The sequence below is a fragment of the Saccopteryx bilineata genome, chromosome 10, assembly GCF_036850765.1.
Source record: "Saccopteryx bilineata isolate mSacBil1 chromosome 10, mSacBil1_pri_phased_curated, whole genome shotgun sequence".
In the NCBI taxonomy this organism is placed as follows: Eukaryota; Metazoa; Chordata; class Mammalia; order Chiroptera; family Emballonuridae; genus Saccopteryx; species Saccopteryx bilineata.
In genome coordinates this window covers 72,395,222-72,421,823 of record NC_089499.1, presented here as the reverse complement: position 1 = coordinate 72,421,823, position 26,602 = coordinate 72,395,222, and the positions used below count along the sequence as shown (strand labels likewise).

The following is a 26,602-nucleotide window of genomic DNA, read 5'->3' as shown; positions in this document are numbered from 1 at the left end:
TTGAAAAACTGGGAGAGTTTAAAGATGCATGCACAGCAAGTGACCCTGCTCAACATCTTGATCTCCAGCAGCTAGCGGGCTTCACATCTAATCTCCTGCAGTCATTCAAAGCGCACTTTGGAGAATTTCATGAGCGCACTCGTCTTTTTAAGTTCATCACCCATCCACATGAGTGTGCAGTAGACCGTGCCGACCTGAGTTACATCCCCGGTGTCTCCATCAGAGATTTTGACCTACAAGCTGCTGACCTGAAGGCCTCAGACATGTGGGTGAATAAGTTCAAGTCACTGAATGAAGATTTGGAAAGACTTGCACGACAGCAAGCAGAGTTGGCGAGCAAACACAAGTGGGGAGAAATGAAAAAACTTCAACCCACAGACCAGCTGATTGTCAAAACTTGGAACGTGCTTCCTGTCACATACCACACACTGCAGCGTGTGAGTATTGCCGTACTGACAATGTTTGGCTCTTCATATGCATGTGAGCAGTCTTTCTCACATCTAAAGAACATTAAGGTCAGCCTACTATCACATTTAATGGATGGAAATCTCAACGCCTGCATGAAGCTTAACCTCACCACATATCAACCAGACTACAAAACCATCAGCAAAACCATGCAGCACCAGAAGTCACGTTAATGGTAAGAAGTACTTTATTCATCATTGGTTAGCAACAGCATAACAACGTTATTAAAAAGAATTCAGAGACTTATTCTACTTTAAAAGTGTTGGTCTTACATAAAATGCACACATTTACTTGTATTTAGTGTTAAGCATATTGTATGGCTCTCACGGAATTACATTTTAAAATACATGGTGTTCATGGCTCTCTCAGCCAAAAAGGTTCCCGACATCTGCCTTAGCTGGTGTTAGTGGTGATTTTAGCAACAGTGTTGGTGTCAGCAGCACCCTCCATAGTTAGAGGCCTGCGTTCATTCTTGATGCCTCCTTTCCTATCTTTTTCTTCTACCTAGCTTATCTTATCAACTTAATCATTTCAATTCAACATTTTTTCCTATTTGTTTTTTAAAATCATCTGTTTTAGTTATAACAATTAACCACAAATATAATGACTGGAAACAACACAAATGTATTTCCTTGTAATTCTAGAAGCCAGAAATCTACAGTGAGTTTTACAGGCGTTTGCAGGGCTGGTTTCCTCTGCAGGCTCCAGAGTCAAATCCACTCCTTCATGCTTTATAGTTTCTGGAGCTGTCTGCATTACCTTGTTGATGGCTGCTTCTTCTCTCTCCACATTGCCTTTTCTCCCCCCCCCCATCACATCCTTAGTCACACTGTCTTCTTACTCTTCTGCACTTAAATCTCCCTCTCTCTCTCTCTTATACAGGTACTGTGATCACAGGTAGGGCCCACCTACCTAAGTGAGGACAGTCCCCACCTCTCAAGTTCCTTAATCACATCTGTAGGTCCTTTTTACCATGCCAAGTAACATTCACAGGTTCAGGGCATTAGGACATGGACATCTTGGGGAGGCTGTCTTTTCTCCTACCACCTGCTCCTGGCCTGCCTCTGTATTCATCCCTCACTTCCTAGCTTTTCTCCCTGCCTTAGTTTAATTCATCTTCCCTCCTTGCCGCTTAGAACAGTGGTCTCCAAAAGCAGGTTCCTAAATTGAACCCTGGGAAGGTTGTTTATAAAATACAGATGCCTGGGGTCTACCCCTGGAGATTCTAATTCAGAAAGTCTAGTAGATCTTTATATTTAATTTTTTTTCTTCTTTTCCAAGTGAGAGGAGGGGAGCTAGAAAGACAGACTCCTGGATGCACCCCAACTGGGATCCACTTGGCAGCCCCCATCAGGGGCTGATGCTCTGCCCATCTGGGGCCGTGCTTGTAACTGAGCTATATTTAGCGATTGAGGTGGAGGCTCCACAGAGCTATCCTCAGTGCCCCAGGTCAATGCACTCAAATCAATAGAGCCATAGCTGTGAGAAAGGGAGAGAGAGATAGAGAGAAGCAGGAGAGGGAGGGATGGAGAGCCAGGTGGCCACTTCTCCTGTGTGCGCTGACCAGATATCGAACCTGGGACATCCACATGCTGGGCCAATGCTCTACCACTGAGCCAACTGGCCATATGTTTGTTTTTTTTGTTTTTTTTTTTTTGTTTTTTTTTTCCATTTTTCTGAAGCTGGAAACAGGGAGAGACAGTCAGACAGACTCCCGCATGCGCCCGACCGGGATCCACCCGGCACGCCCACCAGGGGCGACGCTCTGCCCACCAGGGGGCGATGCTCTGCCCATCCTGGGCGTCGCCATATTGCGACCAGAGCCACTCTAGCGCCTGAGGCAGAGGCCACAGAGCCATCCCCAGCGCCCGGGCCATCTTTGCTCCAATGGAGCCTTGGCTGCGGGAGGGGAAGAGAGAGACAGAGAGGAAAGCGCGGCGGAGGGGTGGAGAAGCAAATGGGCGCTTCTCCTGTGTGCCCTGGCCGGGAATCGAACCCGGGTCCTCCGCACGCTAGGCCGACGCTCTACCGCTGAGCCAACCGGCCAGGGCGGCCATATGTTTTTAATTAAAAAAAATTTTTTTTCCATTGATTGGAGAGGAAGAGAGACAGAAGGATCAACTTATTGTTCTACTCAGTTGTTCCATTTAGTTGTGCACTCATTGATTGCTTCTCCTGTGTGCCCTGACCAGGGATCAAACCCATGACCTTGACATGTCTAGAAGGTGCTTTATCCACTGAGCAACCTAGGCAGGGCCCTTATACTTTCTTAAAATTTTTATAGCGAGAGGAAGGGGGAGAGAGAGAGAGAGACATCGATTTGTTCTTTCCACTTATTCATTCATTCATTGGTTGATTCTTCTATGTGCCTAGACTAGAAATTGAACCCGCAACTCTGACATATCAGGACAGTGCTCTAATCAACAGAGCTATCTGGTCAGTGACAACAAAGACTTATACTTTGATGACAGCTCCAAACTTTCTGATAGGAGAAACATAGGTTAGAAGTTTTTTTGGCTCCCCTGGGGCACATAACTGAGACTGTTTGCATAGCAAGCATATTGCTTTTGCATTGACTATATGTTACAGGTCAATGAAAGTAGCAGTTTTCTATAGATATTTTTATGCAGATACTATGTTAGTTTTTAAAAATTTGTTTTTAAATTAGAAGGAGCTTTCTGGGTTGATGGAAGTTACAGAATGGAGGAAGTTTGCTTAAATCTTTCTTCTCCATGGCCGCACTTATCACCCTACTGTTTCTCCAAGACATTCTAATGCCCAGTGAGTTTGGGAACCTCTGATTCTGGTTCTAAACTTCTTGAGGACAAGGATTGTATCTTGTTCTGTATTTAATCCCCACCTCATAGGATACTGGCACACATTTGATATTCAATTAATGTATGGTTGACCCCTGAATAATTTGGGATTCAATTGAAAATTCACATATAACTTTTGATTCCCGCAAAACTTAACTACTAATAGCCTACTGTAGACCAGAAGCCTTACCAATAACATAAAAAGTTCATTAATACATATATTTTTAAGTATTCTTTTTTAAGATTTTATTTATTGATTTTACCAGGGAAGGGGTGGCATATAGAAGTATCAATTCATAGTTGCTTTATTTTAGTTGTTCACTGGCTTCTTGTCATATGTGCCATGACCGGGCAAGTTCAGGTTTTCAAACCAGTGACCTTAGCATTCCAGGTCAATGATCTATTCATTGTGCCACCACAGGCCACACCATTAACACATATTTTGTGTTATAGCAATCATATACTGTATTCTTAAAATAATGTAAGCTATAGAAAAGAAAATGTTATTAAGAAAACAATTAGAACCTGACCAGGAGGTGGCACAGTAGATAGAGCATCGGACTGGGACACGTAGGACCCAGGTTTGAAACCCCGAGGTCACTGGCTAGAACACGGGCTCATCTAGTTTGAGTGCGGAGTCACTGACTTGAGCATGGGATCATAGACATGATCCCATAGTTGCTAGCTTGAGTCCAAAGGTCAATGGCTTGAAGCCCAAGGTTTCTGGCTTGAGCCCAAGGTTGCTGGCTTGAGCAAGGGGTCACTCACTCTGCTGTAGCCCCCAGTCAAGACACATATGAGAAAGCAGTCAATGAACAACTAAGGAGCTACAACAAAGAATTGATGCTTCTCATTTCTCTCCCTTCCTGTCTGTCTGGCCCTATCTGTCCATCTGTCTGACTCTCTCTCTGTCTCTGTCAAAAATAAATAAATAAAAGAGAGAAAGAAAGAAAAAGGGAAAATACATTTATAGTATTTATTGAGAAAATTTCCCACATAGAAGTAGATCCATGCCGTTCAAACCCATGTTGTTCAAGGGTCAAGTGTATACTAATAGATGAGTCAATGAATTAATGAGTAAATTAATAGAATTCATGCTAGTACAAAAGAGTTTGTTGAGTTGTTACTAAAAGAAAACCTACTTGATGAGAATCTGAAGTGAGAAATTAAAGGATCTGTTGGGAGAAGGATAAACAACCAGGCCATTCAGAGGTCAAGGTGAGCATTTGCTGATGAAAAGCATCACCAATGATGGTTGGTAGTGATGCATGTCTAGAGTGGGCACAGACACTTCTGGGAAGTAGAACACCTGAAACTGAAACACAACCTAGATGTCATCTCCAGGGGTTAATACTTAAGGCCCATCATTCCTGCTCTGCTCGTGCCTATCTAACCCTACTACAATAGCATCTCTCTGTACTTCTTTTTTCATGGCTAAGTACTATTCCATTATATGGCCATATCATATTTTGTTCTTACATTTGCCAGTTGACAAATCTTTGAATGTTTTCCAGTTTTGGCTGTTATGAATAATGTTGCTATGAATATTCATGTACAAGATTGTGTGTAGACATGTATTTGTCTTGGGCACATGCCTAAAAATGGAATGGCTTGGTTGTATGGTAACTATTTTTGCTTATGTGTAATTTTTAAGAAACTCTGGCCAGAATTGAAGTCAAGAACTGAAGGTTGGTAAAGTAACAGCCAAGGGAAAGGAAGGGGCAGTATTCTTGACAGTGGGAACAGCACCAGAGTCCTTGTTTCATATATGGCAACAATAAAGTAATAATTACCGTATTTTGTATCTTAAACCCAAGGCAAAACAATGTTATCAAGCCAAAAGCATCGATTTCTTGAAGGTGATGAATGCATGCATCACAGCAAGGTTGCCTGTTCTCAGTTTGAATTGAACTATTTTAAGAGAAATCAGTAAAAAACAACAACAAAAAAACCCCAAACCAAACAAAAACAAAAGAACCCACAACCTCACTCAAATTTAACTAAAAAAACCCCAAACAAAACAAAGCAAGCAAACAAACAAAAGCCAAAACTCTAGCCTGATGATCTGGTCTGAGAAGGGCATATGCCAAAGGAAAGGGTCTGTGCTACTTCTGATATTGTGTGTTTTTGTGTTTCAGCAAGTTGATCTCTTCACATGCATAGCAATCATATTTTCAGAGTCTAGAAGCCACAGCTCTGTTTGCACTGCTTTCCAGAAGACAAATGGTATTCAAGAAAATGCAGAAAAATAATCGTCCCAAGTTGTCTTTCTCCAGTGAGCTCTCTTCCTTTCTGTGCTTGTTTTGTGTGCGTGTTTTTCCTGTCTGTGTGCATTGCAGTACAAGACAGAGCAAATATTCATGACTTCAGCAGCTCAGTCAGTCAGTTGAGCATACAATACATTGGTTAATCCAAGGTGACCTGCAGGTTTAAACTTGGTTTGCAAAGGCAGCTGCAGTACAACTCTGAAGGCAATTACAACATCACAAATCATGGGCATAAAGTTGGAGAGATGATTTCTAAAAGGCCCAAAGAGAGTTTTCCTCCTTAAGCCAATGACCAGAAGTTCATGGCACATTAAGTTTTCCACTTGAAAACTAAGAGAATCCCTTGCCACAGCTTCTAATTCCTGGAAGTGATTGGGAGAGAAAATGTCAGGCTTTTTCTTGATGAAAAGTATTCCCCAAGTGCAGTGCTAGAAGCCCAGCTTTGTCTCTGTGTTTTAAGGCTGAGTAGGAGGTAGAGATTGGCTATATGTGTGAATCGAGGTTACCAGTGACCATTTTTAAATCTTTTTTTTTTAATCCATTGATTCTAGGGACTGAAAGGAAGGGAGAGAGAGAAACATCAACTTGTTGTTCCACTTATCCATGCATTCACTGGTTGATTCTTTATGTGCCCTGACTAGGGATTGAACCCTGGTGCATCAGGACAACACTTGAACCAACTGAACCACCCAGCCAGGACAGCGGTGCCCACTTTTTATTTTATTTTTTGTTTGTTTTTTGGGTTTGTTTGGGTTTTTTTTTTAGATTTTATTTATTCATTTTTATTAGAGAGAGAGGGGAGAGAGAGAGAGAGAACAGGGGGAGGAGCAGGAAGCATCAACTCCCATATGTGCCTTGACCAGGCAAGCCCAGGGTTTTTTGAACCGGCGACCTCAGCATTCCAGGTCGACGCTTTATCCATTGCGCCACCACAGGTCAGGCGGTGCCCACTTTTTAAAATTATCTACTTAAAATTCTTGCCCCTAACTTTTGGAAATAGCCCCTTGATTTTCCTTTGTAAAACAGTGCCATTCTCAAGTTCATGCAATTTGCTTGATCTGACATCATCACTGTGTCCCAGGTGTCGACTCAAGACCTGTATTTGAGCAGGTGGGGCAATGCCTTTCCCTAGTCGCTGTGAGTGTTGCAGGAAAAGCACGTGACCCAAGCTGGGATAACAAGAAGGCTGGAGTTTTTGCTGAAATTGTCAGGAAAGAGGTGCCATATTCTTTTGGTTGGTTAGGTTGGAAGAGGTGCCATATTCTTTTGGTTGGTTAGGTTGGAAGAGGTGCCATATTCTTTTGGTTGGTTAGGTTGGAAGAGTTTAAGTGTAGAGCTGCTGATGAATATCTTCTCTGGCCACAAGGAGGGAGCCTGTCTATAACAGAAGAGAAAGAAGCCGCTAGAGAGGAAAGTAAAGCCCAGAGGTGGCAGAAGATAGGTTACCATGGCATCATCTCAGCATTCTGAGCCAACTCTGTTAGAGCCAACATAGCCCATGGATCAGTCCACTATTTGGGCCATTAATTTATTGTGTGTGTGTTTGAGTGGAGGGAGGGTTCTGTTACAGACAAGCAAAAAAATTCTAGTTGATTTAGGGTCTACCTCAAACTGTGTTTAGTACTGAAGGAAAGTGGACTTTCTCCCTACCTTTCACCCCAATTCTGAATCAACATAGGAATTGCAAAATAGTCTCAGCACATGAACATGGTTTCAGCGTATTTTCGCTTTATCTGTACACAGGTATCATATATTAAAATCTCATCAAGTTAAAACTGAAGAATCCCAGGTTTGTGATCCCAAAGGCGCAGCACTTGTCCAGAGTCATAGATGTGGGATGATGGGAGTGCCGTGCAGTCAGAGTCGCTCCCTCTCCTTCTCTGTCTTTCAGTGAAATGCATTTTAGAATTTAAAATCCTACACAGAAGTTGGTTAGAAAACCAGCATATTAGATAGTGATCAGCTTTTTAAAATAAGTGAAATTGAATAGATAACTTCAGACTATATCACCTATAAGGGTTAAGTAATATTTTGTGAAGTTTTGTTTCAGTTGTATATGAAAGTAAAGATATATCAAAGTACATAGATATCAAAGTACTCTGACATGAACTGTACTTACTTTGAAAAGAAGTTTGAAAGCCTCTTTAGTACATGTTTTCTTTCTTATATGAGCATGTTTTCATCTGAAACATAAAATTATGTTTTATGTAACAGGGACGAGTCACCTGGTATTCCAGCCAGGCGAGCCCGTTCAGATGGTATGACTTGGAAGGAAGTTTGGAGCCCGAGCTATGGACACAGCATTTCCTGGCTTGGCTTCCACACCACTAGCTACCACTAAAAGAGCATTCTTTTAGAATTCTTTGGGGGAGGAACGTGCTGCATAAAATCAAGTCCGGTCTGTTTATGGACATAACTCCCAGTACTCAGAGATCAGGACGAGCACTGTGGCCTGAATTACACGCATCTGATTCTCATTAACCCACGCTCTCGCCTGGATTGGGTCCTCTGCCCTTGCTGAATTGCTGTGCACAGGGCTGGCTGCCACAGACCGTGTGGCCGCTTGGCTGCCATTGAGTCCACTGCTCTGGTACAACCCACACTGCAATTTGAGCAGACACATATCCAGAGTGTTTCAGACATAAAAATTCTGTTTAATGATTAAAGAAACTCCCTGAGCTAAATGCGACTGACTTGATGAAGTTTATTATCCAGCACTGTGGAGGAGAAGGGAGCGATTTCATTTCTCAGACCAGGAGAAAGAAAACTGGACAATAAATGTTTATTACCAAAACTTGGACAGCCAGCAAGGCCTGTCTCAATCCTCCTTCTGTACCAAAAATGTACTGCTGACATTTTCTTAACCTAGTAAGTAGTTACATCATGCCTACTATGTGCCGGGGATGTGTCCCAATGCTTAACAATTATTGGCTCAGGAAATCTTCACAACAACTCTCAATCAGGGTGGGCTAAGTTATGCTGCAGTAACAAGCAACCCCCAAATTTCAGTGTTTAAAAATATAGGTGTTTATAGTTCCCTCACAGTTATGTCTTCCCTGGGTCAGCGTTGTGTGTGTGATTCCGCTCTCGGTTCCCTGACTGCACCTGGAAAATAGCTGACCACTGTGGCAGAGGAAGAAAGAGCAACACATTTGTGACTAGTTCTAAAAGGCATCACCTAGAAGTGACACATTCCCTCTGCTCACTTTCCATTGGCTAATGCAAGTCATAGGCCTCAGCTAAGTGCAGGAGGAGAAGGAAGGGCAATCCTACCAGGATTCTGGAAGGAAGAAAAGCAAACACATTTTATCGAACAATGCAAATGACTACTACAACCATTCTGTGAAGAAGGTGCTTTGCCTTGGCTGGATACCTCTGTTGGTTAGTGTTGTCCTCACACGTAAAGGTTGCTGGTTCAGTCCTGGGTCAGAGTACATTCAGAAGCAGATCGATGTTTCTGTTGTTTTCTCTCTCCCTTCCTCTCTTTTTGAAATCAATAAATAAAATAATATTGAATAAAAGTAAAGAATCTGCTTTTAATATTATTAATTATTATTATTATTTACAGATAAGGGAATATTATTATTATTTACAGATAAGGGAACTGAAACACAGAATTTATGTAACTTGTGCCTGACCTGTGGTGGTGCAGTGGATAGAGTGTCAACCTGGTCAGCTGAGGTCACCAGTTCGAAACCCCTAGCTTGCCTGGTCAGGCCACATTCAAGAAGGAACTAATATGAGTTGATGCTTCCCGTTCCTCCCTCACCTCTCTCTCAAATCAATAAATAAAATCCCTTTTTTAAAAAAAGGAATTTATGTAACTTGTTCTGGGTCACAAAACTAGTAAATGCAGAATCATTACCAGGTTTAGCAAATGAAAATACAGGACACCCAGGTAATTTGAGTTTCAGATAAACAACTAATTGTTTTTTAGTATAAATATATTTCATATGCAGATTTGGGATGTATTTTTGCTTAAACTGTATTTGTTGTTCATGTGAAATGTAAATGTAACCGGGTGCCCTCAGATGGAGCTGTCAAAGCTGGACCCCACGTAGTCTTGCTCCAGAGATGAATACCCTGTTTAGTACCATTCTCTTGCATCTGTGACTTTCTGTCCTTCCTCTGACAATGTCGATTTAATATTTGTTCCTTAACCATATAAATAAGGATGAAAACAAATTTGAAGTCCTTTCCCTCTGAGAAAAAAAGCATTTTGTAAATGTTTTCTCACTGATAGTTTCATGTGGAGTTCTAAGAATTGTGTGTGGGGGGGTAGGGACTGAAGGAGTTCAGAGAGAAGAAGAGGAGGGAGTGAAAAGCTTTGCCATAAAGTGAATCTGTCTACTTGCACACATGTCTAGTGATCTGCCCCCTAATGTTCTGAGCTAATGGAAGGGGAAATGCAGGGCAGATAATCAACATGACAGTTAATCTTCGAAACTTTCCTCTGATTTTGAAATGTGACATATTTGCCTTTCTAATTATGAAGCACATAAGCTAATAATAAAATTGGTTTGCATTCTCTGACTACAATAATTGAGGACACAGGCTTGAGCAGTTGGATTCACACCAGGGAGAGATAGTGGGCAATATAATTATGCATGTGGAGAGATGAGTTTGAGGGGGCTATAAAGCTAGCCTAAGACTCCAAAATTTTCAGCTACTTTTCCATAAAGTAGGTAATTGATATGCAAGTAACTTAGTGTTGAGAATAATAATAGCTGATACATGAGTAACATTTTTTAAAAGATTTTACTTATTGATTTGAGAGAGAGAGAGAAAGGGAGGGGGGAGGAAGGAACAGGAAGCACCAACTCTCAGTTGCATTTTGCATGAGCCTTGACCGGGCATTCCAGGTCGTTTTATCCACTGCGCCACTGCAGGTCAGGCAAGTGAGATTTAAAATTTTTTTAAATTAATTTTTTTTAGAGAGATGGGAAGTGAGGAGAGAGCGAGAGAAAGAAAGAGAGAGAGAGATAAAAACATTGATATGTATCTGTATGTGCCCTAACCGAGACTCAAACCAGAAACCTCTGTGCTTCAGGAGGAAGCTCTAACTAATCAAGCTCTCCAACTAGAGCTACATGATTAACATTTAATAAATACTTATTAATTGCCTGACACAGAGCCTGGTAGATAATGGGACTGAAATGGTTGTTAAATCAATAAATGTTGATACCCTTTAAGATAGATGCCTTTATTCGCCCTATTTACAAAGGAGGAATTGGACATTTTAGAGGGGTTTAAGTGACCTGGATTAAAGTCTGGCCAACTACCAAAGAGCTTTTGACCTAGGCAAGAACTTGGGTTTACCAAGTGGATGGGTTTGCAGAGCACCTATTACTACCTCCTTTGATTTGACTTGGCCTCCTCAGCACTTTCAGCAAACAGCTGAACCTAGTGACTAATCGGCCTTATTAGGAATAATGACAAGCAATTAGAAAGAGTCTATTAGCCTGTCTGAGCCCTTGGATAAAAAGTTAACCAAGTACAAAAAAAACCTTTATCCTTTTTCTTCTTCTTCTTCTTTTCCAATTGAGAGGAGGGGAAATAGAGAGATAAACTCCCACATGCACCCCGACCGGGATCCACCCTGCACCCTGTCTGGGGCCAATAGTACTCTGCCCATCTGAGGCCATGCTTGCAACTGAGCCATTTTTAACACCTTAGGTAGAGGCTCCATGGAGCCATCCTCAGCACCTCGGGCTGAAGTGGTCTAACCAATCGAACCATGGCTGCAGGAGGGAAGAGAGAGAGAGAGAGAGAGAGAGAGAGAGAGAGAGAAGGGGTATGGTGGAGAAGCAGATGGTTGCCTGTGCTGTGTGACCAGAAATCAAACCTGGGACATCCACATGCCAGGCTGATGCTTTATCACTGAGCCAACAGGCCAGGGCCTCTTTCTTTTATTTTCTTTTAAAATTTATTATTTTATTTTTGGAGCGAGGGAGAGGAAGAGAGAGAAAGAGAGGGAGAAACAGGAAGCATCTATTCTCAAATGTGCCTTGATTGGGCAAGCTCAGGGATTCAAACCAGTGACCTCTGTGTTCCAGGTTGATGCTTTATCCAATACACCACCAGATCTTTTCTTTTTATTTAATATAAATGAGAGCATGGATGAGGTTTGCCTAACATATTGTGTTAATCATTTTACAATATATGTAAGTCAAACCATCATCCTGTATGCCTTAACCTTATACAATGATATATGCCAATGATTTTGCAATAGAACTGGGGGAAAAGAAGCTGTGGGAAATCAAAACTAAGTTTATACCACTGAAAATTAAGAATTTATCACCAAAACAAAGGTAATAAGTGTTAAAGATTTAATAAGATTGAAAGATAGATAGATAGAAGGATAGATGGATAGACAGATAGATAGAATCTTATAACCAGAAAGCAAGTTCTCTGAGAGTTATATGGGTGTGTGAAAATCACCTTAAAAGGTGCAGTAAAACGCCCTGGAGTGAAGGTACAGCAGGGAGGCCAGCGGCCGCCCCAGTGTGTGAGGCTATGTAGGCTGCTGTGTGTGGTGCTGTAGATTTAAATAGATGGTCTGTTTCAATATAAGGGGTACTATTTAATTTACTTACCTGTCATGCTACAAAATGGATAACTATCATTAAATATATTTTTCATTTTACAAACAGATTTTCTTGTTTATCTTTTTATTTCTAGTGACTACTACAAAAATCATTGTTCATTTTGGTTGGCTTTCTTTTTATTTTTTAAATTATTTTTATTTATTTATTTATTCATTTTTAGAGAAGAGAGATAGAGAAAGAGAGAGAGAGAAAGAGAGAGAGAGAGAATGGGGGGAGGAGCAGGAAGCATCAACTCCCATATGTGCCTTGGCCAGGCAAGCTCAGCATTTTAAACTGGTGACCTCAGCGTTCCAGGTTGACACTTGATCCACTGCACCACCTCAGGTCAGGCCTTGCTTTGCTTTCTTATGGTGTTTTTTTCTACATTAAAAAAAAAACAGGCCCTGCCGGTTGGCTCAGTGGTAGAGCATCGGCCCAGCGTGTGGAAGTCCTGGGTTCAATTCCCGGTCAGGGCACACAGGAGAAGCGCCCATCTGCTTCTCCACCCCTCCCCCTCTCCTTCCTCTCTGTCTCTCTCTTCCCCTCCCGCAGCCCAGGCTCCATTGGAGCAAAGTTGGCCCTGGGCGCTGAGGATGGTTCCATGAACTCCATCTCAGGTGCTAGAAGGGCTCCGGGCACAACAGAGCAACCCCCCAGATGGACAGAGCATTGCCCCCTGGTGGGCATGCTGGGTGGATCCCAGTTGGGCACATGCGGGAGTCTGCGTGACTGCTGCCCTGCTTCTAACTTGGGAAAAATACAAACAACAACAACAACAACAAAGCAAACAACCATAACCTGACCAGGTGGTGGTGCAGTGGATAGAGCATCAGACTGGGAATACAGACGGCCCAAGTTTGAAACCCCAAGGTCGCCAGCTTGAATGCAGGCTCAGCCAGCTTGAGAGGGGTCTCACCATCTTGAGCACAGGGTTGCTGGCTTGAGCATGGGATCATAGACATGACCCCATGGTTGCTGGCTTGAGCCCAAGGTTGCTGGCTTGAGCAAGGGGTCACTCACTCTGCTGTAGCTCCCGGTCAAGGCACATATGAGAAAGCAATCAGAGAACAACTAAGGAGCCACAACAAAGAATTGATGCTTCTCATCTCCCTCCCTTCCTGTCTGTCTCTATCTGTCCCTCTCTCTCTGTCACACACAAAAAAACCCAAAACAAACAAACAGGAAAAAACCATATATGGCCTATGGTGGTACAGTGGCTAGAGTGTCAACCTGGAATACTGTGTGTGCTCGCTGATTTGAAACCCTGGGCTTGCCCAATCAAGGCTCATACAACAAGCAAACAACATCTAAAATGAAGCAACTATGAGTTGATACTTCTCACTGCCCACCCTTTGTAAAATCAATAAATAAAATCATTTTTTAAAATTTCATTTAAGCACTCTATGTATCTATTCACTGACACTTGGTATATGATGTACATTAATATTGGATTTGATAAAAGATTAATCGATAATGAAAAAGTAAACCTAATACAGATTAGCATTTCTTTGCTGTGAAGGGGTCTGGATTTCAGGAGGTTTCTTTCTTTGCTTGTTTGTTTCTTTTCATTGATTGATTTTAGAGAGACAGAGAGAGAGAAGGAGAGAGTGCGCGAAGCATTCATTTGTTGTTCCACTCAGTTGTGCATTCATTGGTTGCTTCCTGTATGTGTCCTGACCAGAGCACCTTGGCATATGGGAACAATGCCCTAGCCAACTGAGCTACTCAGCTAGGGCAGCCCTGAGTGCTTTTGTTCTAGAAATAGCTGCTATATAGGAAAATGCACTGGTGCTTTGTTTTAATCTTGCTAGCTTGCTTGTAGTTCAAAGAAACTACCTCCTCAGTGAGGCCTATGCAGACTAATGTCAGTTTTGAGCAATGGAGATCCCTCTGTACCCTCTTATTATGTGCTTTGGGCCAGAGGCCAGGGAAAAGGAAAGAATGCAAGTCTGAAGAAGCTGTTCTTGATCAGGGGGCTACTCACCGTTGATGTGTTTCTTGGACTATTTAGTACATTTTGGCTAGGCACTAGGGCAGTGGTCGGCAAACCGCGGCTCGCGAGCCACGTGCGGCTCTTTGGCCCCTTGAGTGTGGCTCTTCCACAAAACACCACGTGCAGGTGCTACCTTGATAAGGAATGTACCTACCTACAGAGTTTAAGTTTAAAAAATTTGGCTCTCAAAAGAAATTTCAATCGTTGTACTGTTGATATTTGTCTCTGTTGACCGATGAGTTTGCCGACCACTGCACTAGGGTATATCACTAAGCTGGACATACATACCTTGAAGACTTTAACAGCATAACAAGAGAGAACACACAGCATTAATTAATTTGTATTGAGAATGCTAACTTTCATTTAGTCATTACTCTATCTCAGTTTCTGTCTTGTATTCTTTATCATGATCTTATTTCATAACCCTCAGAACAGCCTTATGCACTGTTAGTGGGTATGCAGCTTGGTAAAGCCACTTTGGAGAACTGTTTGACGGTTTCCAAGCTGAGCATATGCATACCCTATGACATAGCAATCTCACTTCTCAATATATACCCAACAGAGATATGCACAGATGCTTACCAAAAGAATAGCAGCACTGTTAGTGACAGGAACTGCCCTAAAGTCCATCAACTTTTATATGAGTAAGTAAATTGTGGTATATTCACACTTGCAGCAGTGCAAATAGACCATATGCAATCACATACAGAAGAATGAGTGCATTTCAGTCACATTGTGTGTGAACTAGAGAAGCCAGACACAAGAGGCAAATTGTATGATTCCATATTTATAAAGTTCAAAAATAGGACAAACTCCTGTATTAAACATCAGAGAGTGGTTACCTTTAGAGGATGGATGATAGGCAGAACTCTAAGGTGGCCACATGATCTTTGCCAATAGTGTTACTAGCTTGTATAAGCACTGCCCCTTGAATACAGGTGGAGCCTGTGATCTGATGGGATACCACCCCTTTAATTAAGATCCCTAATCACCTGGGATATTGTCCTAGGTGGGCCTGACCTAATCAGGTGAGTTCTTAAAAGAGCATTTAAAGGTTGGAGACAGACACCAGAGAGACCAGCTACTGCTGACCTGAAAGAAAGCAACAGTGTGAACTTACTGTAGAGGTCATGTGGCAAGAACTGTAGGCAACCTGTGGGGCTGAGAGTAGTCTCCAGCCAAGAGCTAGCAAGATGATGGGGACTTCAGTAACACGCCCTAAGGACTTAAATCCTGCCGACAACCTGAAGGAGCTCAAGCTTCAGATGAGATCAACACCTTGGCTGCCACCTCGAATGCCACCTTATGAGACCTGAGCAGAGGATCTGGCTAAGCCACGCCCAGAATCCTGACCTATAGAAACGGAGATAACAAATTTGTATGTGTTAAGCCACCAAGCTTGTTTGTTCCACTGCAAGAGAAAACTAGTATAGATGGTAGAGACTGGTGGGGAGCTCCTGGGGCTCTGGAAGTGTTCTGTTTCCTGATCGAAGTGATGGTCTTGTGTGCATATATTTAATTTGTGAAGATTCATTGTGTGTGCTTTGTACTTAGGATGGTTGCCCTTTTATCCGTGTTTCAGATACTTGATACAAAATATCAATACAAATATACAAAGTATTTATCAAATTATGATATGATCTTATGAAATAAGTTGTATATTATGAGCTCTACTTTATAGCTGAAGAAATAGAAGTTCAGAGACAGCAAACCCGAGCCCAGCTTACACTGTGCCGTGAGGTCTACATTGCAGCCTCACACTGGTCAGGCAATCACGATATCTCCCAGGTGGTGCTACTGCAGAGAAAAAGGAAAAAGAGAGGAGCAACTCTTTAAAATGAGTCAGATCTTGAGATATGTTATTCTGATTATTCAGAAAAACTTGATAATAATTCTGGCCATTCTCAAGGAGTACAGTAAGTGAGCTCTGATACATGTGACCTTTTATTGATGATTCAGTGCCATTCCTTCCACGGACCAGCCAAAAATGTAGCTACCTAGGACTATGACTTTTGACCCCTCCTGTCAACAACAAGAGAGAATGAAAGTAAAGATCAGGACGAGAGGAAAGGTTCACCTGAGGTGTGTTTGTTCAAGGAAAGCCACCCTGAGAGCAAAAGTTTCTTAGGCAAACAAAAACTCAACAACTGTCTCTTTTTTATTTTTCTTTGCGTGTGTATGTAAGAGAGAAGCATCAACTCATTGTTCCACCTAGTTGTGCCGTTGATTGCTTCTCATATGTGCCCTGAACAGACCTTGAACCAGTGACCTAAGAATCGAGCCAGCAACTGTCAATATAACAGAACTATTTTAATAGAATCAAACCACTTTAAAAATTAAAAACTTGTAGTCCTGGCCGGTTGGCTCAGTGGTAGAGCGTCGGCCTGGCATGCAGGAGTCCCAGGTTTGATTCCCGGCCAGGGCACACAGGTGAAGTGCCTATCTGCTTCTCCACCCCTCCCCCTCTCCCTCCTCTCTGTCTCTCTCTTCCCCTCCTGCAGCCAAGGCTACATTGGAGCAAAGTTGCCCCGAGCGCTGAGGATGGCTCCATGGCCTCTGCCTCAGGTGCTAGAATGGCTTTGGTCGCAACAGAACGACGCCCCAGATGGGCAGAGCATCGCCCCCTGGTGGGCATGCCCGGTGGATCCTGGTAGGGCACATGTGGGAGTCTGTCTGACTGCCTCCCCATTTCCAATTTCAGAAAAATACAAAAACAAACAAACAAACAAAAAACCCTGTAAACTAAAGACACTCCCAAAATAACTGCTGTTAACTCCTGAGCACATCTTTCACTTTCTGTGTTTGTTTTGTTTTAATGATTTTATTATCTGCAAGTGGAGAAGTACTAGATCCCAGAATTGGCTATCCTCTTATTATGCAGAAGGACAGCACATACATATGTAAAATCACACTGTCCAATACAGTAATCACTCGCTACATTGATATGTGCTGTGTAAAATACACAAAGGATTTCAAAGACATAGGGGAAAAAAGAATGCAAATATGTCAGTAATATTACATTGATTATATGTTAAAATAATAATCTTTTGGATATCCTGGGTTGAGTAAAACAGTATTACTAGAATAAAATTTTACCTGTGGCTCATATAATATTTCCATTGAAAAGCTAACATAACATATTGCAGGTTTTTGCAAAAGCACCCATGAAGGAAAAAAACGAGATTTAATTTCATGGCATAATTATTTGTTTCTTACTAATCTTTCCCCTTGATTATAAATGTATTTCAATATAGTTTTTTTAAAAGTCAGCAATACAGGAAAGAATAAATTAGTAAGCAAAAGTTCTCCCATATCAGGAACATCATTTTTGTTAACATTATGGCTTATACCGGTGTTTCCCAAAGTGGGGCCCACGCCCCACAGGGGGGCAATTCGATAGTTAAGGGGGGCAATTTGAAAATGGACTCGACAGGACTTTAACTCTTTCGCCCCGGGCCATTTAAATGCATGCTAGATATTGGTGCCAAATTTAACAAAAAATGCAATTCTTAAATAATTGCGGTAAATAATTATTAAGTATAATTTCATTTGACGAGACCAAAATATCAACTGGGTGATTGGCGTCTTCAAGTAAACTTCGTCCTGGGTTCACCGTGGAGAGTGCCCTCTGCTGCGGGGAACCCCGACGTTTTAAAAACTCGCTAAACAACGCAGTTATTCTCACCTAATTGGCCCATCACAACTTCTGTAGTGTTTCACATCATTCAGTTGGTGTTAATTTGAAATAAGTGTCAGTCAAAACTGTTGTAAAAGCTCATTGATTTAATAAATATACATATATATATTGTATAGATATAATTGGTAAGTATTTGATTTTATTTTTATCAATATTAAACTCTTTATTAAGTACTTCTTGCATCGGGGCTAGAAAGCAATAATATTTTATAAATATTATTGGGGCTATAATAGTGCATGCACGACAATTTTAATTTTAGAAGCATAACTTTCCAGAAAATTTTGTCAAGTGGAAAAAATATAGATACCTTTTGATTTGCGGTGATAGTGTAGTAAATGTGTTATATACATTTAAATAAATATGAATTTTTAGTATACGTTTACTCTATGTCACGTTGAATATATTTTAACACATATTTTAATATTAGTTTTTAATTGATCTTATTTTTATTATAGCCCATAGTAAAATGAGTGGTGCAAGCAAGAAAAAAACTCGTTAATATTCGGAGGAATATTTAAAATTTGGGTTCATACCCGCTGGTCACGATGAGCGGATTCCTTTTTGTCTTTTATGCCAGCAATGCTTGACCAACGAATCAATGAAACGAGGTCATCTTGAGGCGCATTTGAAGGTGAAACATAGTGCTCATATTATTTCAGATTTGAGTTACTTTAAAACTTTAAAGAAAATTTTTGAAAAAAGAACAACATTAAAGTCTCTATTTACTGCTCATACTTCAACTAATAATCGTGTTCTTGAGGTTAGTTATCAAATTTCTTTATTCATCGCTAAAACTGGAGAAAATCACACTATAGGAGAGAATTTAATAAAACCGTCAATATCAGCATTTTTTAAAACGGTTCTTGAAAAAGATGACAAAGATGTAAAAGCTATGCCACTCAGTAACAATTCTGTTAGCAGAAGAATAGACGAAATGAGTGAGGATATTGAAAAACAACTTATTGAAAAGCTGAAAACAAGAAAATTCTCCTTGCAAATGGATGAATCAACTTTGAGAGACAGTGAGGCAGTATTGATAACTTAAATAAGATATATTGATAAAGGACATTTTGCTGAAGAAATGTTCTGTAAAAGATTAGAAAGCACCACTACCTCCAAAGATATATATAATAAGCTAAAAAACTACTTAGATGTCAATGATATACCAATGAAAAATATAACATCTTGTGCTGCAGATGGTGCTCCCAATATGATGGGCAAGAAAAATGGCTGCTTGAGAGAGCTAAGACGGTGGGGGAGGTGTGGGGAATCGCGGCTCTGCGGAGGGTGGAACGTGGAGGTGCGTAAGGCTGGAAATGAGCTGAGGAAGGGTCCAAAGATGCAGAAGGAGTAGAAAAAAAAAAAAAAGAAAGAAAAAAAGAAAAATAGCTGCTTAAAATTGATGAAAGATGCGAATCCAGAAATGATTCTTGTGCATTGTGTTATTCATAGGGAAAACTTGGTAGCTAAAAACATCTCGCCTGTTCCGAATGAAGTATTACATACAGTAATAAAGTGTGTTAATGCTATTAAAGCTAGTGCCAAATGTGAGCGTCTTTTCAAGCTATTTTGTGAAGAACAAAATGAAGACCATGTGAGACTTTTACTTCATACTGAAGTAAGATGGCTATCTAAAGGAAACTGTTTGAAAAGATTTATGGAACTGTTTGATACTCTTAGTGATTTTTTAAGTGACAAACCTGAAATGAAGTATCTGTTAACAATAGATGGTAAAGCATTTGTGAGTTATTTAGCCGATATCTTTGAAAAACTAAATATATTAAATAAGCAACTTTAAGGAACAAATAAAACTCTTGTCGATGCAAAAGCAAAGATATTTGGTTTCATTACCAATATTGAGTTATGTCAGAAACATATTAACAACAAAAACTTTAAACAGTTTCATTGGCTCCAAAAATGTGAAGTAACCGATACCGCTTTACTTGTTATTGTCAATCATTTGAATATTCTATTGGCTGATTTAAAAGAAAGATTTTCTGATTTAAAACAAATTGATTTCCCAACATGGATGATGCAGCCAATGATAGTGGATTTGTCTGATATATCAAATATGCAGTATCAAGAAGAACTCGCAGAATTGCAAAATGATGAGTCAGTTAAAGCTTTACTTAATATCAAAGGAGCGATGGCATGGCTTTGAGAAATCAAATACCCAAATTCAACCAAATGTGCAAGAAAACTATTGCTACCGTTTCCATCTTCATTTTTAGCTGAATGTGAATTTAGTGCTTTAAATGATTTACTGGTAAAAAAAAGAAATTGGCTGGATATAACACAACGTGGAGACTTGAGACTAAAGCTAACCAAATTGGAACCTAATATAAAATCTCTGTGCAGCAAGCATCAAGCGCAAGGATCACACTAAATTAAAATAATAAATTAATATAGAAAAATCTGTATTAAAATTATTTGGAATTTAAATTTCTGTTTTTCATTATATGTTTTGAAATTTTACTTACTGTGTTTTGTTAACAATTTCATAGTGATTTCTTCCTAGAACCTATCATTTATGTTTATTAAGTGAACAAATCAATTTTTTAATGTTAAAAATTATGTTTTTGGTGTTTTTTTTTTTTGCATTTTCTTTTTGCATTTTTCTGAAGCTGGAAACAGGGAGAGACAGTCAGACAGACTCCCGCATGTGCCCGACCGGGATCCACCCGGCACGCCCACCATGGGGCGACGCTCTGCTCACCAGGGGGCGATACTCTGCCCATCCTGGGTGTCGCCATGTTGCGACCAGAGCCACTCTAGCGCCTGAGGCAGAGGCCACAGAGCCATCCCTAGCACCTGGGCCATTTTTGCTCCAATGAAGCCTTGGCTGCGGGAGGGGAAGAGAGAGACAGAGAGGAAAGTGCGGCGGAGGGGTGGAGAAGCAAATGGGCGCTTCTCCTGTGTGCCCTGGCCAGGAATCAAACCCGGGTCCTCCGCATGCTAGGCCGACGCTCTACCGCTGAGCCAACCGGCCAGGGCCATGTTAAAAATTATGTATGTTACATAGGGGGGGACATAAAAATTTTAGAAAGGTTAAGGTGGGGCATGGCACAAAAAAGGTTGGGAAACACTGGCTTATACCCTTGCAAATGATATACACACAGACATACAGTATATCACCTATTCTATAAACATTTTTTCACTTAATGTATTATGGAATTTTTTTCTATAATAATATATAGTTTGGTATTTCACCATATGAATGGACCACAAAATTAATGTTCTCTATAATACATTTTTCATGGAAAAAAAATTAAAATGTCACCTACTAAAATTCCAATAGTACTTTTATCATTAATTCATGGCTATTTTAGGGTGTTAACTCTTCAAGGAGTGCCTGGAAATTAGTAGGTGCTCAGTTGCTATAATTAACTGAATTGGAAGAAACATTCAATGCTAGTAGCTACTGTCCTTTATGCCATTAGAACTAGCAACAATTTATTAGAAATATAAAACCATCCTGTACTCAGGAGACATGCCAGAGTCTAAAATATACATATCTAGGAACTTAATACCCATAGAGTAACATTCTATACTATACAATTCTTCATGAGAGTTAAAAAAAAAAAAGGCTGGAGTGGAAATGTCCTTAGAAGGACTTGCCTGGTTTCTCCTGCATTTTGGGGATTAAGGGGCAACAGAACCTGACTTACATGGAAAAGCCTTAGGGGAGAGGCCACCCCTCCTGACAAAAGTATCGAGTTGCTGTAAGACAAGAATGTGGGTGCCCCACTAGCACTATAACCTTGTTTGAGTCCCTTTAAAGAACCCCCTCTGAAGAAGAATGTGGCAGAGCATGTAGTATGGGCTATGCCGCCAGAGCAGGCCGGAGGAGGACACATCAGCTGTTGGAAGAGTACAATGACTAAGGACTTAGGGCACTTTCAGAGTCCCCAGTTCTGGGTGCTGAGGGAGGTGGTGAATCTCTAAAGATCATAAAACTGGCCCCAAAGGGAAGGAGCCAAAGCTGGAGTCACCAGTTCCATAGACCACACTGTCCCCTTCCATAAACCCTCCTCCCACACCCTGCCCTGCCCAGTGCAGTCTGAAAGTAGCCAAGAGTCATTCGAATTGGAGGGCCAGCAAAGAGAGAAACAACAATCACTTTGCTTTCCCCTCTGGGACTGGGTCTGAACTGCTGGGGAGACAAGCCTGGACTGGATGAGACACTAAAGTCCTGACATTAAAACTGCATTGGACATTTTACCACCTGAAAATGAGAATGTTAATACTTGACTGTTCTTGAACAAGCCATGGAACCAGCCCCAGAGATCAACCTGGGGTAGGACAGAAAAACACAGTAAGAGAAGATTTGAAGATAGCAACGGGGGAAATGAATTTGCTTCCTTCTGTATCTCATCAAAGCCAATTTATTTATTTATTTATTTATTTATTTATTTTATTTATTTTTTTAAGGTGAGAAGAGAGGAGATAGTGAGGCAGACTCCCGCATATGCCCCAACCAGGATCCACCTGGCAACTCCTATCTGAGGCCAGTGCTCAAATCAACCAAGCTATTTTTAGCACCTGAGGCTGATGCACTTGGACCAGCTGAGCCATCATCAGTGCCCGCAGCCAGGCTCAAACCAATCCACTGGCTGAAGGAGGAGAAAAAGTAGAGAAGCGGGAGAGGGAGTGGGGGAGGAACAGTTGGTCACTTCTTCTGTGTGCTCTGACCAGGAATTGAACCTAGAATGTCCATGTGCTGGGCCAACGCTTAATCCACTGAGTCACTGGCCAGTTTCCCAGGTGATTTAATTAGCCAGTTTCTCCTATATGTTTTTTTTTTTAAGATTTTATTTATTGATTTAGAGAGAGGAGGAGGGAGGAGGAATGAGAAACATCAACTGGCAGCAGTTGCCTTCCATATGTGCCCTGACCCAGCAAGCCCTGGGCTCAAATCGGTGACCCCAGCACTCCAGGTTGACACTCCATCCTCTGTGCTATCAAAGGTCAGGCTCTCCCATAAGTAAGTCTTCATTATTGTGTAAACTGTATCCCAGTTTTTTTTCTTTCTTGTTTTTTTAATTGATTAATTTTAGTGAGAGAGGAGGGGAGGGAGAGAGAGGCACAGGAACATAGTTCTATTCCTGTGTGTGCCCTGACCCAGGATCAAGCCAGCAACCTCCGCACCTCAGGACGGTGCTTTAACCAACTGAGGTATCTGGCTAGGGCTGTATGCCAGTTTTTAACAACCTGAGATAACCTGACAGCATGATTGCATTGTTCGTTTGGGATCCAGTGAAGATTCTTTGCTAGAAGCAGATGGTTCTCTTTTGACTAAACAAGAGACTAGTCCATGGATCAGTGGCATCACCTGGGAACTGTTAGAAATGCAGGACTGCAGGCTTCCGCCCTGACCTACATAATATGAATCAATTTTTTTTTACAAGATCTCCAGGTTGATTCACATGTACATAATAGTATGAGACACATTGATTAACAAACTCAGTATGGTTTGGATTACCAGCTAGACAGAGAATTGCTCATATTGATTTCAGGGTTGTGGGATGCTGAGTTAGAAGAATTATGAGACCTAGGCCCTCACTGTGTTACTTTGGGCAAATCATTTCCAGGACTCTCTTGCTTTCCCATAGTTGTTTGATAAGATGAATTGTAAGGTCTCATCTGGTTCTGACAATCTAAAATTCTAAGAATTTTGCTGAAGTAAAATGAAAATAAAAACCCAATTGAAACTTAATAACTACCATAATAAATGGATTAAAGAGCCACCATGGCTTTCCCATGTCACCATTCAACCATTAGGGAGGGTATTGTCCACGTAGCTGCGTCATCGCACAGTCCTGTGGAGGCCCAGATGAAAAGTAATTTCCTGTTTAATAACAAGTATCCCTTCTTCATTGAAGAGGAAGCATATTTTATGGGAAAACAGTATTATTACTAAAACAAAATGAGATTTAGAGCAGCTGGCTGCTAGGAGCTTCTGAACCATTTGTATTGGAATGATTAGTAAATCCCTTTTTTGAAAAACAGTTCATCGAAATAATTTTGGTGTGCAAGGATTTTTTTTTTTAAGGAAAAAGAGATAGCTCTGTTGAAAAACAAAAGGAAACCAGACATATGCAACACACTCAGACTTGACCTTCTGAAAGCAAGTTGTATGTCAGTGTAGATAAAGGACCATATTGAAGCTCAGTACTCAGGAATGTGTTTCAGGTGCATCCCTGACACACTATGTGACTGGCCACGTCTTTTTCCCTTTATGGTTCAATTCTGTTATCTTCAGAGTGATCAGATTGGGCCATTCCATTCTGCATGTTCACTGCTGTTCCTTAACAGAGGTCACCTGGAACTTTGGGCCATGAACTACAACAAGATCTTAAGCAAGTTCAGTGGGAAAGAATCGATCCATTAGTGATGTCTGCTCTGGACAAGAGAATAAGATGTACCAGGTCAGTTCCATTTGTTTGCCAATTCCTGGGCTGGAGGCTGTCTGAGGACATTGACTGTTTTAAATATTTCCTCCTGAAAACATTTATAAAAGTGTCTTATTATAAGACAAAGTGAAAGAAATTAGACTGATTACTAGGTTTACTATTGCTATTTTGGAGTCTTTTAAAAGTTTGAAGTATACATTTACTTTTCTGGTCTTGACAGCATGCAGGACAAACTCTGAGGAAAAGAAAAATGTGCCTGAATGTCAAAGAAATTCAGTGTGAGATATCTGATGGGCTGAAAGTGATTTATGAAATGATTCCTCTGTTTGCTTAGAACAGAGATTGTTGTTCTGTTCAGGCCCTTGACCTGCAACAGATGCCCAATTCCTAAATCAGGCACCTGCCTGAAAGGAGGTGGCACTTTTGTGTAAATTCTTGTGGATTCAGGAGATAAAATCGCGGATGCACACATTGTTATTGGCTTCCTGGCATAGACGTCATTCCATCAGTCATCAATCTGGAGTGATGTTTTCCCTGTTCCTCCTAGGGATCCACTGGTCTTGAGAAAATTGTGGAAAGTTCTGCGTAGAAACACATTCTTTGATCTAACAAGTCCCTCCTGGGTTTAACATGGCGGGGGAGTAAGTGCCTCCTTTCCCACCAGACCTGTTGAGAGAGCCCCACTGCTGCATCTGGGCTTCAGTTTCAAAGGTAAATTCCCCTGACCTGTGGTGGTGCAGTGGATAAAGCGTCGACCTGGAAATGCTAAGGTTGCCGGTTCGAAACCCTGGGCTTGCCTGGTCAAGGCACATATGGGAGTTGATGCTTCCAGCTCCTCCCCCCGTCTCTCTCTCTCTCTCTCTCTCTCTCTCTCTTTCTCTCTCTCCTCTCTAAAATGAGTAAATTAAAAAAAAATGAAAACAAAGGTAAATTTCCTACAAGGAAGCTGGGTAAAAGTATTCCCTGGAGCTCCAGAAGGACTGCATTGATAGTTTTCCTTTTTCCCTTTTAGGTTACTGAACTCTTACTTCAGTGGTCAACTTTCTATTTCCCATTTTTTAAATAAAAATGTCACTTTTTTAAAAAAGATTTAGTTAACTAGGGTGACTTATTGGTAAAATTGTATAGGGCTCAGGTGTACAGTTCTATGATACACTGTCTGTGTGTTGTATTGTGTCCCCACCCCACGCCAAGTCTCCCCCCCCCCTTTCTCTCTGGTAATCACCACACTGTTGTTTGGGTCTATGAGGGTTTTTTTCTTTGCTTAATACTTTCAATTTTTTCACTCAGTCCACCAACCCCCATCCCCTCTGACAGATGTCAAAAATGTCATTGTTGCCTGATAGCTGGTGGCACAGTGGATACAGTGTCAACCTGGAACACTGAGGTCCCCAGTTTAAAGCTCAGAGGTCACCATCTTGAGAGCAGGCTCATCAGGTTGAGCATGGGTTTGTCAGCTTGAACACAGGGTCACTGGCTTGAGCCAGTGGTAACTGGCTCAGCTTGAACCCCCCACCCACATCAGGGCACATATGAGAAGTAATCAATAAACAGCTAAAGTGAAGCAACTACCAGTTGATGCTTCTCACTCTCTCTCCTCCCCCATCAAAAAAAATCATTGTTTTCATGTAATTCTTTAGTTCTTTGATATTTTTTGATAGTTAGCTAATGACCATTTTTTCTGCACTTGTAGGCAGCAAGCTCATTGTTTTATTCATTGGTTCAGTAAAAAGTATGCATTCAATTCCCTGATTGAGAGCAAGACACCCAGCTGGCCACCCAGGCTACAGTGTTGCATAGGACATGCCCTATCTCAAGGTTTACAACCCAGCTTGGGACCAGAAATACGTTCAAAATGGAAGAGATTTATTCTTTTATTTTATTTTCACTAAAACAAAATATAGACTTTATTTAGGCACAGATACATTTCCCAGCAATAAAGGAAAGAGTTTTAAAATTTCCTGGGCAAATGGTTCCTGTGTACTTCTTACAGGAAGGTGGGGTGTGGGGACAGGGGATAGCATTGCAGCATTAAGCAAAAGAAGCTCACCAATGAGGAGCTAGGCAGGAAGAAGAGAAAGAGAGGCCTCAGAGGAAGAAGAGAAAGAGGAAAAGAAGCCTGACCTGTGGTGGCGCAGTGGGTAAAGTGTCGACCTGGAAATGCTGAGGTCGCTGGTTCGAAACCCTGGGCTTGCCTGGTCAAGGCACATATGGGAGTTGATGCTTCCAACTCCTCCCCACCCTTCTCTCTCTCTGTCTCTTCTCTCTCTCTGTCTCTCTCTCTCTCTCTTTCTCTGTCTCTCCCTCTTCTCTCTAAAATGAATAAATAGAAATAAATAAATAAATTTTATAAAGTAAAAGAAA

General features: G+C 41.2%; 1 long non-coding RNA gene across 2 annotated transcripts in view; it reads left to right on the top strand.

The window, feature by feature from the left end:
- LOC136314690 (uncharacterized) overlaps positions 1-26,602 on the top strand; it is a 57,249-nt gene that overhangs the window by 27,844 nt on the left and 2,803 nt on the right. The window contains exon 1 of one of the 2 annotated variants that reach the window (XR_010727351.1): positions 24,154-24,253. The exons of the other annotated variant lie outside the window; for it this stretch is intronic. This is a non-coding gene — a long non-coding RNA (uncharacterized lncRNA). Of the gene's footprint in view, positions 1-24,153; positions 24,254-26,602 lie in introns of those variants that run through there. 2 annotated transcript variants of the gene reach the window in all.